Source organism: Microcebus murinus, chromosome 7 (genome assembly GCF_040939455.1).
Source record: "Microcebus murinus isolate Inina chromosome 7, M.murinus_Inina_mat1.0, whole genome shotgun sequence".
Classification (NCBI taxonomy): domain Eukaryota; kingdom Metazoa; phylum Chordata; class Mammalia; order Primates; family Cheirogaleidae; genus Microcebus; species Microcebus murinus.
Genome location: NC_134110.1, coordinates 43,231,125 through 43,243,985, shown reverse-complemented (window position 1 = coordinate 43,243,985; position 12,861 = coordinate 43,231,125). Strand labels below are relative to the sequence as shown.

General features: G+C 48.6%; 1 protein-coding gene across 9 annotated transcripts in view; it reads left to right on the top strand.

Moving 5' to 3' along the window:
• The window catches only part of ZHX2 (zinc fingers and homeoboxes 2), a 155,064-nt gene extending 147,637 nt beyond the window's left edge, over positions 1-7,427 (top strand). For all 9 annotated transcript variants that reach the window (XR_012920165.1, XR_012920161.1, XM_012743302.3 and 6 more), the window contains one exon: positions 6,179-7,427. The gene's annotated coding sequence lies outside the window, so the exon portion shown is untranslated. The remainder of the gene's footprint in view (positions 1-6,178) is intronic.
• The last annotated feature ends 5,434 nt before the right edge of the window (positions 7,428-12,861 follow it).

The window sequence follows — 12,861 nt, the reverse complement described above, 5'->3', positions numbered from 1 at the left end:
TGAGCTGATTTACAGTTTGGGGGAGGCTTCTCTGAAGAGGTAGTGGATTAATTGAAATATAAAGGGTTAATCCAACATGTGGGAGTCTCTCGGCAGAAAGAGCATTGTAGGCAGAAAACATACTCAAGGGCCCTGGGACCAAAGGGAACTTGGTACATTAGGAGCACTGAAAAGTGGCCATTGCGGGTGTGATTTGTGTGAGTTCACACTTCATAGTGTGCAGGGGTTAAAAGCCTGAGTGGGCCAGGCATGGTGACTCATTGTAATCCCAGTGCTTTGGGAGGCCAAGGCAGGAGGATAACTTGAGGCCAGGAGTTCAGGACCAGCCTGGGCAACAAAGGAAGACCCCCATCTCTACAAAAAATTTAAACAACTAGCCAGGTGTGGTGGTGTACCTGTAGTCCCAGCTACTTAGGAGGCTGAGGCGGGAAGATAGCTTGAGCTCAGGAGTTCGATGCTACAGTGAGCTGTAATTGTGCCACTGCACTCCAGCCTGGGCAACAGAGCAAGACCTTATCTCTTAAAAAAAATCCATGCTAAATTTGGCTAAAATAAATTAAAATAACTAAATAAAATCCAAGTGTTAGGTGGATTCACATGATTAAATATTCTCCTCTTTCTCACCAATAAAGGAGACTATACATGGTTCTGTGTGTATAACCCTGTAGAGAAAGTTTGACACCATCTGAGATACTTGAGGAAAGAGTAGAAAGAAAATCACCTTGCAGATGTCTGGGCATTCAGACTTTTCTGCCCTGGTGGTCAATGGAGGGTGGATGTTGGAAAATTTTAGAGCATCTACATGCCTGTACACTTTACTTTATTTTTTCTATAACCTCAATATTTACCGTAATAGTCCATTAAGGCTGCTATAACAGAATACCATAAACTAGGTGACTTAAATTTATTTTCTCACAGTTCTAGAGGCGGGAAGTTCAAGATCAAGGTGCTGGTAGGGTTGGTTTCTGGTGAGGCCTCTCTCCTTGGTTTGCAGATGGCCGCCTTCTTCCTGTGTCCTCACATGGCCTTTCTTCAGCGTGTTCATACTCCTGGGGTCTCTTCCTTTTGTAAGGACACCAGTCCTATGGGTTAGGACTTAATTACCCCACCCTTAATTACCGTCCATATCTCCAGATACAGTCACATTAAGGGTTAGGGTTAGGGTCAATTCTAGTTAAAATTGGACCACGCCCCCCCTCCCCAATCTCTAATAGAAGGAATGACAGTTTGACTAGAAGTGTGGAGCGGTGTAGAAGTAGACAGTAGGGTGGTGTCTACCAGGGAATGGGGGCCAGGGGATAGGGGAGTTTTCATTCAATGAGTATAAAGTAGTTACAGTTATACAGGATCAGTAAGTTCCAGAGATCTGCTCTACCACATAATTCCTACAGTTAATAGGAAGGTACTGTGTACTTGAAAATGTGATAAGAGGGTAGATCTTACGTGCTTTTTGTTGAAGGTAGTTGTGTCCTTACCACCAACAAGAAAACTTGTGGAGGAGCGGGACACGTTTATTACCAGACTGTGGTGATGGTGACGTGAGTGTGTGCGTATGCCCAAACTCACCAAACTGTGTGTGTTAATTATGTGCAGTTTTATGCACACCACTTAGACCTCAGTAAAGCGAGGGCAAAGTGAGCAAAAGGCAACCGGAAAGAAAAGGCGTGACCTACAGAGGAACTACAATTAAACTGAAAGTGGTTTCTCCACCAGAGCAGAAGCCCGATGACAATGGAATAAAATGTTCCGCAGATAACAGGCACTCAGTAAATGAGCAATAAAGCTTGCTACACCACTCGAGAAAAAAATAAATATTTTGGAGAGAGAATAAATCACTATCTCGGTGTTTGTTTTCCTTTCTCGTGGAGTACAGTGTTATTTGCTCCCAGGTCCCCAGGGTCCTCAGGAAAAGCCCTACAGGGAAAATTAGAAAGAAATAGAAACAGAAAGCTGTCACAGGGGGAAATTCAAATTTTTTTATGTTTCCCCAATGAGTAAAGAAACAGAGAAGCAGACTTAGCTGAAAAATTAGGTAGTATTTTTTAACATTCCAAGACGTCCCCAAGATAGGAAGGGATGGTGGGGGCTGGGACGTTCCCTGTCCAGGGAGGTGTTCACTGAGGCTGGACATCACTTGGTGCAAGTGTCCCAGTAGGGCCCTAAGCAGATAGATCTGCCCCATGGCCTTGCAGTTTCCTCCAAGTGTGGGAAGTGCTCTTGGATGGGCAGTTTGGTGACAGTCTTTCATAGAGTGACGGTCTCTGACCAGGTGATTAGACTCCAGAGAAGCCCTGGGGAGTTAGCAAGAGCCACGTGTAGCCCAAAGTACCGTGATACTCTATAAAACAACAACAACACTACAATGTGGACTTTGTCACCAACCTTGTGTAACAGCCACTGCTCTGACAGCACTGAACTCACTTCCCATTTTTCCTCCCTTTAACACTTGTTGAGTATCCCGCGTGGGCCAGACTCTGCGGGGAGGGGGTGGCGGGGCCAGCAGTGAGCACAGTGGCTGCCATCCATGTCCTCACGGGCCTCGTCCACCCACAGCTGACTGGGCAGTCTGGAGACAGCACCGTAATAGCCACATGGAGAAGCCCCGTGCAGGACCGTGTAACAAACAGGGAAACCTGCTGACAGTGTCCAGGAGCAAAGGCCTGCCTGGGAAGGGGCTTGGAGCTAGGAGGGGGATCGGGCCTTGGCTGTGTCCCCAAGGGAGAAATCACAGGTATGACGATGTCTAAGAGTTAGAAAGTGCTTGGCGTGTGAGCAGGTGGATCCCTGGTGGTGACACCGACCATAGGGAGAGCAGCCTGAAGCAGGGCCAGAGCTGGCCCCCGCAGGGCCTAGGGCTAAAGGAGGACCCAGCTTTGTCCCAGGGTGGCTGTTGATGGCAGTGAAGGGCCATGGGCAGAGCCACGGGAGGCGGAAGCCTCCACTAGACGTGCCCGGCCTCTGCTGGAGCTGAAATGCGTTCGGGCAGGACATCCGTTACCAGTGGGGAGTCACTGCCAAGCTGTCACGTCTGTGGCTGCCTGTACAGTGACGGCTGGAGAGGAAACCAGACTTGCCCGTGGTGGCCCCTTCTTTACTTCAGTCCCAACCCAGATGGCTCATGGGCTCTGGCCAGGACACCCCTGCAGAGGGGACAGGGCCCTGCCTCACTTTGAGGCCGCACTCGCTCCCACAGCCCGAGTCCGCCCACTCTACACGCCCTGGGAAACGCAAGGAGAATAAAATCCAGCGGTTCTCAGGGTGCTTCCAGGGTCTGGGCCAGCCACACACATCTGGGACCTCTGCAGAAGCCAAAAAACAAAAGTAAAATAGAATTGGCTTTGTCGCCCTATTTCTGGGTCATCCTTTAGGTCTTCCAGTCCGTGTGTGTTTTAAGGGCCTTGTTCAGCATTTTTTCATGAATACATACGGTTGGAGGATTAGGCATGTTTGTGACAATAAGAATTACACAGGGAATAAGAAACAGCAGGGAGGTGGCAGGTCCTGGATCCCAGCTTTCTCCAACCCACAGCTCTTTCCACCCTGCCTAGAGGCCCTGTACGGAAAGAAGAACAATAGCTGTCCACCCACCTTGGGCCTTGTTTCCTGGGGTCTGGAGAGCTGTGCAGGTGGACCTCCAACCGGGGCCGGCCCCCTCCCAAAGGCAGTGACAGACCCCATTTGCTAGGGAAAACTCTGTTCCATGGGGAGCACAGAATGCTGGCCGTGGTGGGGGGTGCCCACCTAGGGGGGCACGTGGCTCTTCCCAGGATCAGCAACAAGGCGCACGGTCCCTGCTGGGTGCCCCAGCCACTCCCCTTGAAGCAGACATACTCTCTCCTGGCACCAGCTAGCTCCGGGCTCAGAGAGGCTATGTGTGACCTGGGCCCACGACAGGTGTGGGGAAGAGCAGTTAAGAACCAGGTAGCCCGAAGTTGGACTGGCCAAAGTGTGGTCAGGCTTCACCACTTACTGTCTGCCTGATATTAAGCATGACATTCAATCGTTCGAAGCCCCGGTCTCTTTGCTGTGAAGTGGGCCTGCAGAGTCACTGTAAGGAATAAACGAGATGGTCCATATTGTCACTTAGCATGGAGCTGACTCGTGTCAATTGTGAGAGAAACATTACCTGCCATCACTGTTGTCCCAGTTGTGAGCATTCTCGGTTTTGACTGTGCCACTGAGCAGTCATGTGGCCTGGAGAAATCACTTTTCCTCCCTAGCTTCCATTTTCTTTCCAGGTGAAATGTGTGATCTTGGCGGCAGCATCCTTACGGATCCCTGTAGCTCTTATGATTTGGTGACTTTGGCCGGATGACTATGAGATGGTCTTATGGTCCAGATCTTAAGGATAGCCCTGGAATCTTGGTTTATCCACAGACTTTTCTTGTACAAATCAGTTTCTTAACTCCAATATTCAGTCTTATTCCCAGGGGTGTCTAGGGAGTATGGGTGCACTGAGCATCCAGATGGTAGGAGTGAGTGACGTTACAGATGATCTGCTGGTGCCTTTGGCTGAGAAGTCTCCTCGTTCTTGGTCCTCTGTACAAAAACACTTCTTAGCCAGAGAAATGGCCGGGCAAGAACAGCCTTCCCAGGAGGGAGGCAAAGCAAAAGCCAGTGGCTTCGGATTGTAAAGGTTTGATGGAATGTTGACTGCATCCTTTACAGCCCTGAGCCTCCCCTTGGATTCCTTTCCAAAGGAAAGGACAAAGGCAATAACCATCTGTCTTAGTTTCCTAGGCCTTCCACAAAGTGCCACAAACTGGGAGGCTGAAACAACAGAAACTTGTTCTCTCCACGGTGGTGGAGTCTGGTGTTGGCCATGGCGGTTCCTTCTGAGGGCTGTGAGGGAGTCTGCCTCACGCCTCTCTCCTGGTTTCTGGTGACTGCTGGCGATTTTTGCCATTCCTTGGCTTGTAGATGTGTCACCCCAATCTCTGCCACTGTCTTCATGTGGCCCTCTCCCTGTGTGTTTTTGTCTTCTCATTTTCCCTCTATGCAAGTGTGTGTCTGTGTCCGAATTTCCCCTTTTTATTAGGATAGTAGTCACACTGGATTAGGGTCCACCCCAATCACCTCATTTTAACTTGATTTAATTTGATTACCTCTGTAAATAGAGTTCTATTCTGAAGTCCTGAAGATTAGGACTTCAATATATATTTTTGGAGGCTGAGAAGGTGGCTCATGCCTATAATCCTGGCACTCTAGGAGGCCAAGGCAGGAGGATCACTTGAGCCCAGGAGTTTGTGGTTGCAGTGAGCTACTATGATGCCACTACACTCTACCTGGGGTGACAGAGCGAGACTCTGTCTCAAAAAAAAAATATGTATATATATTTTTATTTTGGGGTGGATACCATGCAACCCATAACAAAGTCCTTGGACTATTTTCATTACTTCTAAGTATATAATAATTAAACATTTCTCCTGACTGATTGTTAATAAATACTGTTTGTTAAGAGCACCGACTCTAGAGACTGCCTGGGTTGGAATCCTGTCTCTGGCACTTACTAGCTGATTGATCTTGGGTAACTTTTTTGGCTTCTCTGTGTTCAGTTTCCTCACCTACAAAATGGGAATAATCATAGGGTTGATAAAAGTATTATACAATTGTCTCATCTTGTTACTATTATATATCCTACTGTGTTTGGAAAAGGCTCCCTCTAATAAAAACAGGGAAAGCATATACAGTAACTTACCGATCACCAGGCACCATTCCAAACGCTGCTGTGGACACATCATCACAGAGACTCCACGAGGTGGATGCTATTGTCAGCCCCGTTTTACAGGAGCAAAAACTAAGCCCTAGAGAGATGAAGTCATGTGGGGACAGCCCTGCAGCCACTAGGTGGAGGAGTCAGGACCCAAACCCGTGTTTGTCCAACTCCAAGGCCCTTTAGGAGTCACTGTGACTGGCCACCTCTCCAGGAATAATAAGAGGGTCTTGTAATGATGGAAAGAGTCGATCATAACATCCCACTGCTCAGGAAACACACCTTTCTTTAAAACAGGCTCCACATTTGAAGGGCATTTGTCTCTCCTCCAGGCCCCGGGATGGCTTGGGAAGGGGTCCCCCAGAGGAGAGCCAGGAAGAAGCGACCACTGACACCCCAACCCCCCAGGGAATGATGGCCATCCCACTGACATCTTATCTCCCTGGTTTTGTGTCTCCCTTCTAGGGAAGTCCATCAGAACTGCTGTGCTGATGAAGGGACGCTGTGTCTTTGAAGGAAGAAGAGATCCTCCCTCCCAGCTGCGGGCCACCCTCCCCAGTGACTCCAAGTGGAACTACTTAGCTCTCGTGTGCCTGGAGGGTGCGGGAACCCCAGCTGCTCTCACGTGCACCTCCCAGAGGACCGGTGGGAATTGTTCATAGTGCCAAAGTCCTACTACTGCGTTTTCAATGGGTCCTTGTAAATAGTTTGCTCCTCTGCCCTGGCCCCCACCTCTTGCTATACTGGAACTGATTTGTATACTGTGGGAATTTTGTTACCTTTTTAATCGAGGGCAACTTCCTTTTCCAGCACTACCATTGAAAGGTTTTTTTCCAAGAGGGAGGGCTAACCACGTTGCTTTTCTTTTTTCTTTTTCTTTTTTTTTTTCTTTTATTAATTTGGGGGAGGGAGTGTTAGTATTAGTGCCATGCTATCTACTGGATTTTAGGTAGGGAGAATTTATTTTTCAAGGTAGTTTGAAATTTGGGAGATTTCTTGGCAGGAAAAGGCTGAGATCCAGGCCTCTGTCTCCACTAGGAGAGAGTTTACAGATGGCAGATCTTCCGGATCAAATCTGCTTCCAGTTCTTCCTCCAGCTGCCTTTGGGGATGCGTGCGTGGGCAGGGCTCTCTCAGCTGCCAAATGTGGGTCTGGCTTGGCCTCAGAGGTGAGATGGGGCCCAGCCAGCACCAGGAGCAGCACGGGGCAGCAGGTGGCTGACCTCTTTAAGCACCTTTTTAAATACCTGCAGAAAGGGCTCCCATGTTTGTTAGCATTGTCATGACTTTTGTGAAATTAAACAACAAAAAAAGATCTTCCTATCTAGATGGTACAAAGATGAACAGCTTTGGTTTTCATTTCTCTTCTTAACTGCCTTTTCTAGGTGGGGTATTTGACAAGATTTCAGCTTGGACCCTCACCATGAATTGATTTTTTTGTTTGTTTGTGTGTATGTTTGTTTTGGGCCAATTTTAGATACCTGAGTGCACTTTTTTTTTTTAGTTCTGACTTTGAAAGAAGGAAAACCAAGAGACATATCCAGTGTAAATGTTGCGATATGAATTATGTTTGCAATCCCTTTCTCCTCTCCCACTGCCCCCATTTGAGTACACTGCACAAATAAAATGCTAGGGAGTTTGAATAAAACCAATTTTTCTAACTTTGTTGCTCATTTGTTGTAACTCAATAAAGCAGAGACTAAACATTTTTATAACCTTTTCTTCTACTTCTCGTTCTTCATTGCTGTCCGGCTCCCAGGGGCTCGCAGGAGGGTTCTGGCTCGGCCAACCCCTGTTTCAAATCCGTAGGGCCACACTTCTCATCTTCCGTCTTGGAGAAGTACGATATTGCAAGCTGGACTTTAAAAACAGGATGTAAATGTTAACCTAGGAGTCTTCGTCATTTCACTTGGACACAGAGAAAGAAGTCACAGGCCCTCCTTTCTCAAGGGTCTTCACAAATAGATTCATAAAGTACTATGGAGCAGAGGTTTGGAGTGGGAATGAGAAGACCCTCAGTGTCCCAGCTCACCCTTGGGTGACCTGAGCTAGGTCACGACCCCAGGGTTACTGGTGAGTAGTAGTAGCTGGGACACTGCCATTTCTCCAAGAAGGTGGCTTTTACATGTCTCTGCTCAGGTGAGGTTTAAAGAATCCCTCGCTGTTCGTACCTGACATTGGTCTAGACCCGGGGATTTCAAACGTGAGCAGGCACCAGAATCACCTGGAGAGCTGCATACGGTACCTGGCGAGGTAGGTCTGGGGTTGGACCTACCCGTGCGTTGCTAACAGGGGCCTAGGCAAGGCAGCAGCCGCTGGTCCTCGGCCCTCACTTAAGGAATCTCTGGTCTCAGTGTTTCGTTTTTGTAGGGACCTACAAACTTTTGGCCAGTTTATCTAAACTAAGTGTGTATTCATTCTCCGGAGAAAAGACCCTTCCTCCCTCCCCCACTTCCCAAAATACAGGAAACATTGAAAAACCAGAGATTCCAAAGAGCCCGGCCTTCTCTGGGAGATACCCTCGGCACAGGCTGTAGGATCCATTTGCTGAGCTTGTCAGTTCTCCCAAACTGAGAGCAGCGCCATAGATTCTCTGTCACTGTGCACCATCTCTAAAATCCCCTGTAATTCTTACTACTCAGCAAAGTTGAATATAGATAGCTATTCAAAAATAAAAATAATAGCTATCTGTTTTTAACTGAGTGCCTACTATGGATTAGGCTTTGTACCAAGTGCTATACATACATTTTCTTTATAACCCCATGAGACAGGTGCCCCCGTTTTACAGGTAAGAAAACTGAGGTTTAGTGAGGTTTTGTAACAAATCCAAGGTCATGCAGTTGTAAATGGTCTCCATGGAAGCCTACCAATTTTGCCTATTAGGCGTTCCTTACCTGCTACTTATGGTAAAGGCAGCCTCTTTTCTATGGAAGCAGCCCTCCTCATGCCATGAGGTTCTGCTGGGCCCCCTGGCAAGACCTGCACCAGCACATGGCCCCAGCCTGGCCCCAGTGATGGCAAGCAAACAAAGCCGGGCCAGTTGAGCCTCTTCCTGAGACAGACGCTGAGAGATACAAGCTCGTTCTTTCTGTTTGGGTCGCTGAGTTAAGAAGGGGTGGGCCTGGGGCTGGTGGCAGCTGTTTTCCCTGCCATGGGGAGGAAGCCTGTCTACATAAATTAAAAACTCAGAACAGCAACTGTTTTAGAGTATTACAACTGTTGGAGTACTGTACAGCACTAAGCTGCTGGACCAATGAAACCGGCAAATGCAGTGACTTAAACAAGACAAGTTTATTTCTGTCTCAGGCAACAGTCCAGGGCTGGCCTTCGGGCAGGCTCCACGCAGCCACCCAGGGGCCCGGGGTGGCAGGCGGCCCTGCAGTTCTCAGCAGGCACCTTCCGTCTCTAGGTCGAGAGTGTCTGCTTCAAGTGTCCTCATCAACATGGCCAAAGGTAGCCCACGAGCCCACTCCTACGCTCCAGCGCGGGGGAAGCGTGGAAGACACGCAACTTCAGTTTTTGATTTTTTTTTATTTTTTTTTTGATTTTTTTTTTTTTTTTTTTTTTTTTTTGAGACAGAGTCTCACTTTGTTGCCCAGGCTAGAGTGAGTGCCGTGGCATCAGCCTAGCTCACAGCAACCTCAAACTCCTGGGCTCAAGCAATCTTCCTGCCTCAGCCTCCCGAGTAGCTGGGACTACAGGCATGCGCCACCATGCCCGGCTAATTTTTTCTATATATATTAGTTGGCCAATTAATTTTTCTATTTATAGTAGAGACGGGGTCTCGCTCTTGCTCAGGTTGGTTTCGAACTCCTGAACTCAAACGATCCGCCTGGCTCGGCCTCCCAGAGAGCTAGGATTACAGGCGTGAGCCACCGCGCCCAGCCGCAACTTCAGTTTTAAACTCATGGAACAGAAACTTGTCACATCTGTTTCAAAGCCCATTGGCCAAAACGTAGATACATTAGACGGGGTTTTGGCTAATGTGATCGACCTTACTGGAAGGGAAGTTGGGAAGCAGGCTCTGGATAACTGAACCGACAAGAACCTGATAACTGATCAAGAACCGACAGAGGAGGGGTTCTGCTCCTACGAGGAAGAAGCAGAGAGTGGATATGAAGGACAGAGCCATCTCAGCCACCAGGGGGGATTCAGAAGGACCTGCCTTCAAGTCCACCTCCATCCACCCTTCCCAGTTACCCAGAATGAACCGTTTTTGTTTTCAGCTAGTTTGAGTTGGGTTTCTGAAACGTAAAACCACGAATCCTGACTAATATGGTCTTGAAGTTAAAATTTACCCAAGACTTTCTGAGGCCAAAGTCTGCTCTCACCATCACGTAGCATGTCTCCCCGCTTCTAGAAGATCACATTAGCCGAAACCCCCTGTCTGACGTATCCACCCTCATGGTGACATGCAGAGCCTGGGGGAAGCCCCAGCTCCCCAGCTGGTGCCGCAGGGGCTGTGGGGCTACACCACAGAGGGGAGGCCCCTGGAGTGGGTGGGCGGAGTGGGGGGCCCAGGAGGTGAGTGCAGGGTCACGTCTAATGAAGGCTTATTTGGAGCATTAGACCCACCAGATGAGCAGTGAGCAAGCAGAGAAAGGTCTGGAGCAAGAGGCCATGGGTTCAGGTAGAGGCAAAAGGATGAGAATAGGTGAACTTCAGGCTTCCCTCGTGAGTGGACCTAAGTATATCTTTATTCTTTATGAGTCCCAGGGATCTAGAGAGGCAGAAGGCAAGATGGGTAAGGGAACACTCTGCAGTCACACTGCCTGAGGCCCAATCCCAGTTCTGCAACTTACTAGCAGTATGACCTTGGGCAAGCCACTCACTCACTCTGTGTTTCAGTTCACGCCTCTGTAAAATAGAGATGATAGTTGTATCTATTCCCAGTGTGGCTATTCCCATGAGTCAGTATCTGAAAAGCATTTAGAACAGTGCTTCATATATATTAAATTCTCAGGGCTGCCATCACTATTCCTGGCTACATAATGTATGGGTGAATTGGCCCAAATTAAAATCATAGGGATTGGACCAACTTCCTCCCCTTTGGGGGAATATTAAGGTCCAGCACAGCTGCATTATGGGAGCATTCTGGTCCTTGACTGAGAAACTTTGCAATCCTGCCACAGTCTTTGACTGCGGGCTCTAGTTGCCTTGGAGATACCTGCCACTAGTATCTTCCCTCAGACTTCCCTCGCCCCTTCCTCATTCTCTATGTCCCCTGCACTTCCCTAGCCTGTGTCATAGTCAGGATGCAGGGATGCCTTCTCCTTAATGGATTCTGCTCAGTCCCCCCCAAAGCTCATGGCCCAGATACCACAGTCCACCTAGACCACTGTAAGAGCACTTGGTCTCTCTGTTATGGTCTCTGCTCAAATGTCACCTGTATTCTGTGACACCCCCCCCCATCTGCAGGGCCAGGACCAAGGTGAGGTAAGCAAGGTACCCAGGGAGGCAAACTTTAAGGCAGAAAGATCATACAGGGGCCAAGTCTGCACTTGCAGACCCCTGAGAGTGGCCTTCTGCTTAAATTTCACATCCAAGTACCCCATTTGCCTCACCCTAGCCCTAACCCCACCTACCTGTCATGCTTTTCTCTCTGTTCATTTTCCTCCATCTTGCCATTCACAACATGTCATCACATATCTATTTGTTTACAGTCTTTTTCATCTCACTACAAGTGCAAGGTCCATGAGGGCAAGGGCTATGTCTATCTGATCCCCTCTGCAGTGTCTGGCACATAGTAGATGCTCTATATATACTTGTTAATGGATGGATGGATGATGATGAATGGATCAATGAACAGATGATGATGGATGGATGATGGATGATGGATGGATGGATGATGGATGGATGAAGAGTGCCAGCCCTGCAGTCAAAACCTGAGTTTGAATCCCAGCTCCACTGCCAAAGAGCTAGGTGATCTTGTGCGATTTACTTAGCTTTTTTCAGAGCCCTAGTTCCTCATCTGAGACCTGGAGATGATTATATCCATGTCATAGGTTTGGTGTGAGGTTTATTTAACTGAGTTCATGAGTGCAAAGTGCCCAACACGCAGTCAAAGCTCCACAAATGTCCATTCCCATCTCACTGCTCTAACTGGGGGCAGCATCGGGCCAGGCAGTGTGACACCTGTGCCTTCCCATGCCCAGATGGGACGCTTGCATAAAATAAGGCAAGCAGCCAGGAGTAAGTTGGACACAGGTCTAGGAAATTACATTCCAGACATGCACCTCTGACTTTGGAGACTCTGTCATATGTAGCCAGCCCTCTCCTTCCCACCCTCCTACCCCCAAACTCATCTCTAACTGCCCCCTCCCAAAATTCCAAAACTCCAACCTGCACTTTTCTTTTTAAAAAGTTACAGGTGGCTGCAGCTGACTTGTTTCCTGGTTCCTGCCTGCACTGCCTTCCCTGCCTGCATCCCCAGCACCTGGACCCTCCACAGACCTCATCGCCCCCATGCTGTCCTGTCCTTCCGGCCTGTTAATGAACAGCTCTAGCACTTTCTTCCTCAGCAGGCAGCTGCCCTCCCCTCCTGCTATTTACCACCCTCGCAGTCAAGCTTGCAATTTAAATACATTCTTCAGGCAAGGCAGTATGAGACGCTATTGAATGCCTGAAGACCCCAAAGAGAAAGGCATGATAATTGGTAAGACTGAAAATACTCCAGGAAGATGGTTATGCTCTTTTAACCACTCAGCAAAATAGGTTGAGCTCCACTGGGAATGATTAAAGAATGGCAGAACTAAGAAAGGGGGAAGGGCTGGGCAAGATTCTGGTGAGGGGGAAGAGAGGTGGCGGTGGAGCGTCCATCAGCTGCTTTTGTCTGCCTGGACTTCTTGCATTGATATGGCTTCCTGGGGTGTAGACTCCTCTCTCCCTCCACTCCTCTGATTCTGGGGGCTGCCCATCACGGTGACCCACCTCCCTGCTACAGGGGTGAGCCATTGGCATGCCGGCACCCTGTTCAGAGACAGGTGCAGTACCATGCATGAGACCCATGCAGGACCAATCAGATGCTGGGAGAAAGCTTTGTTTTCCCATTCAGGTGGTAAGTGCGATAGTATTCGTCTGGAGTCATCAATGGCTAAAGCCCCTGCCAGGGAGAGAAAACCAGTCTGTAAGTAGAGAAAATAAGGCCAA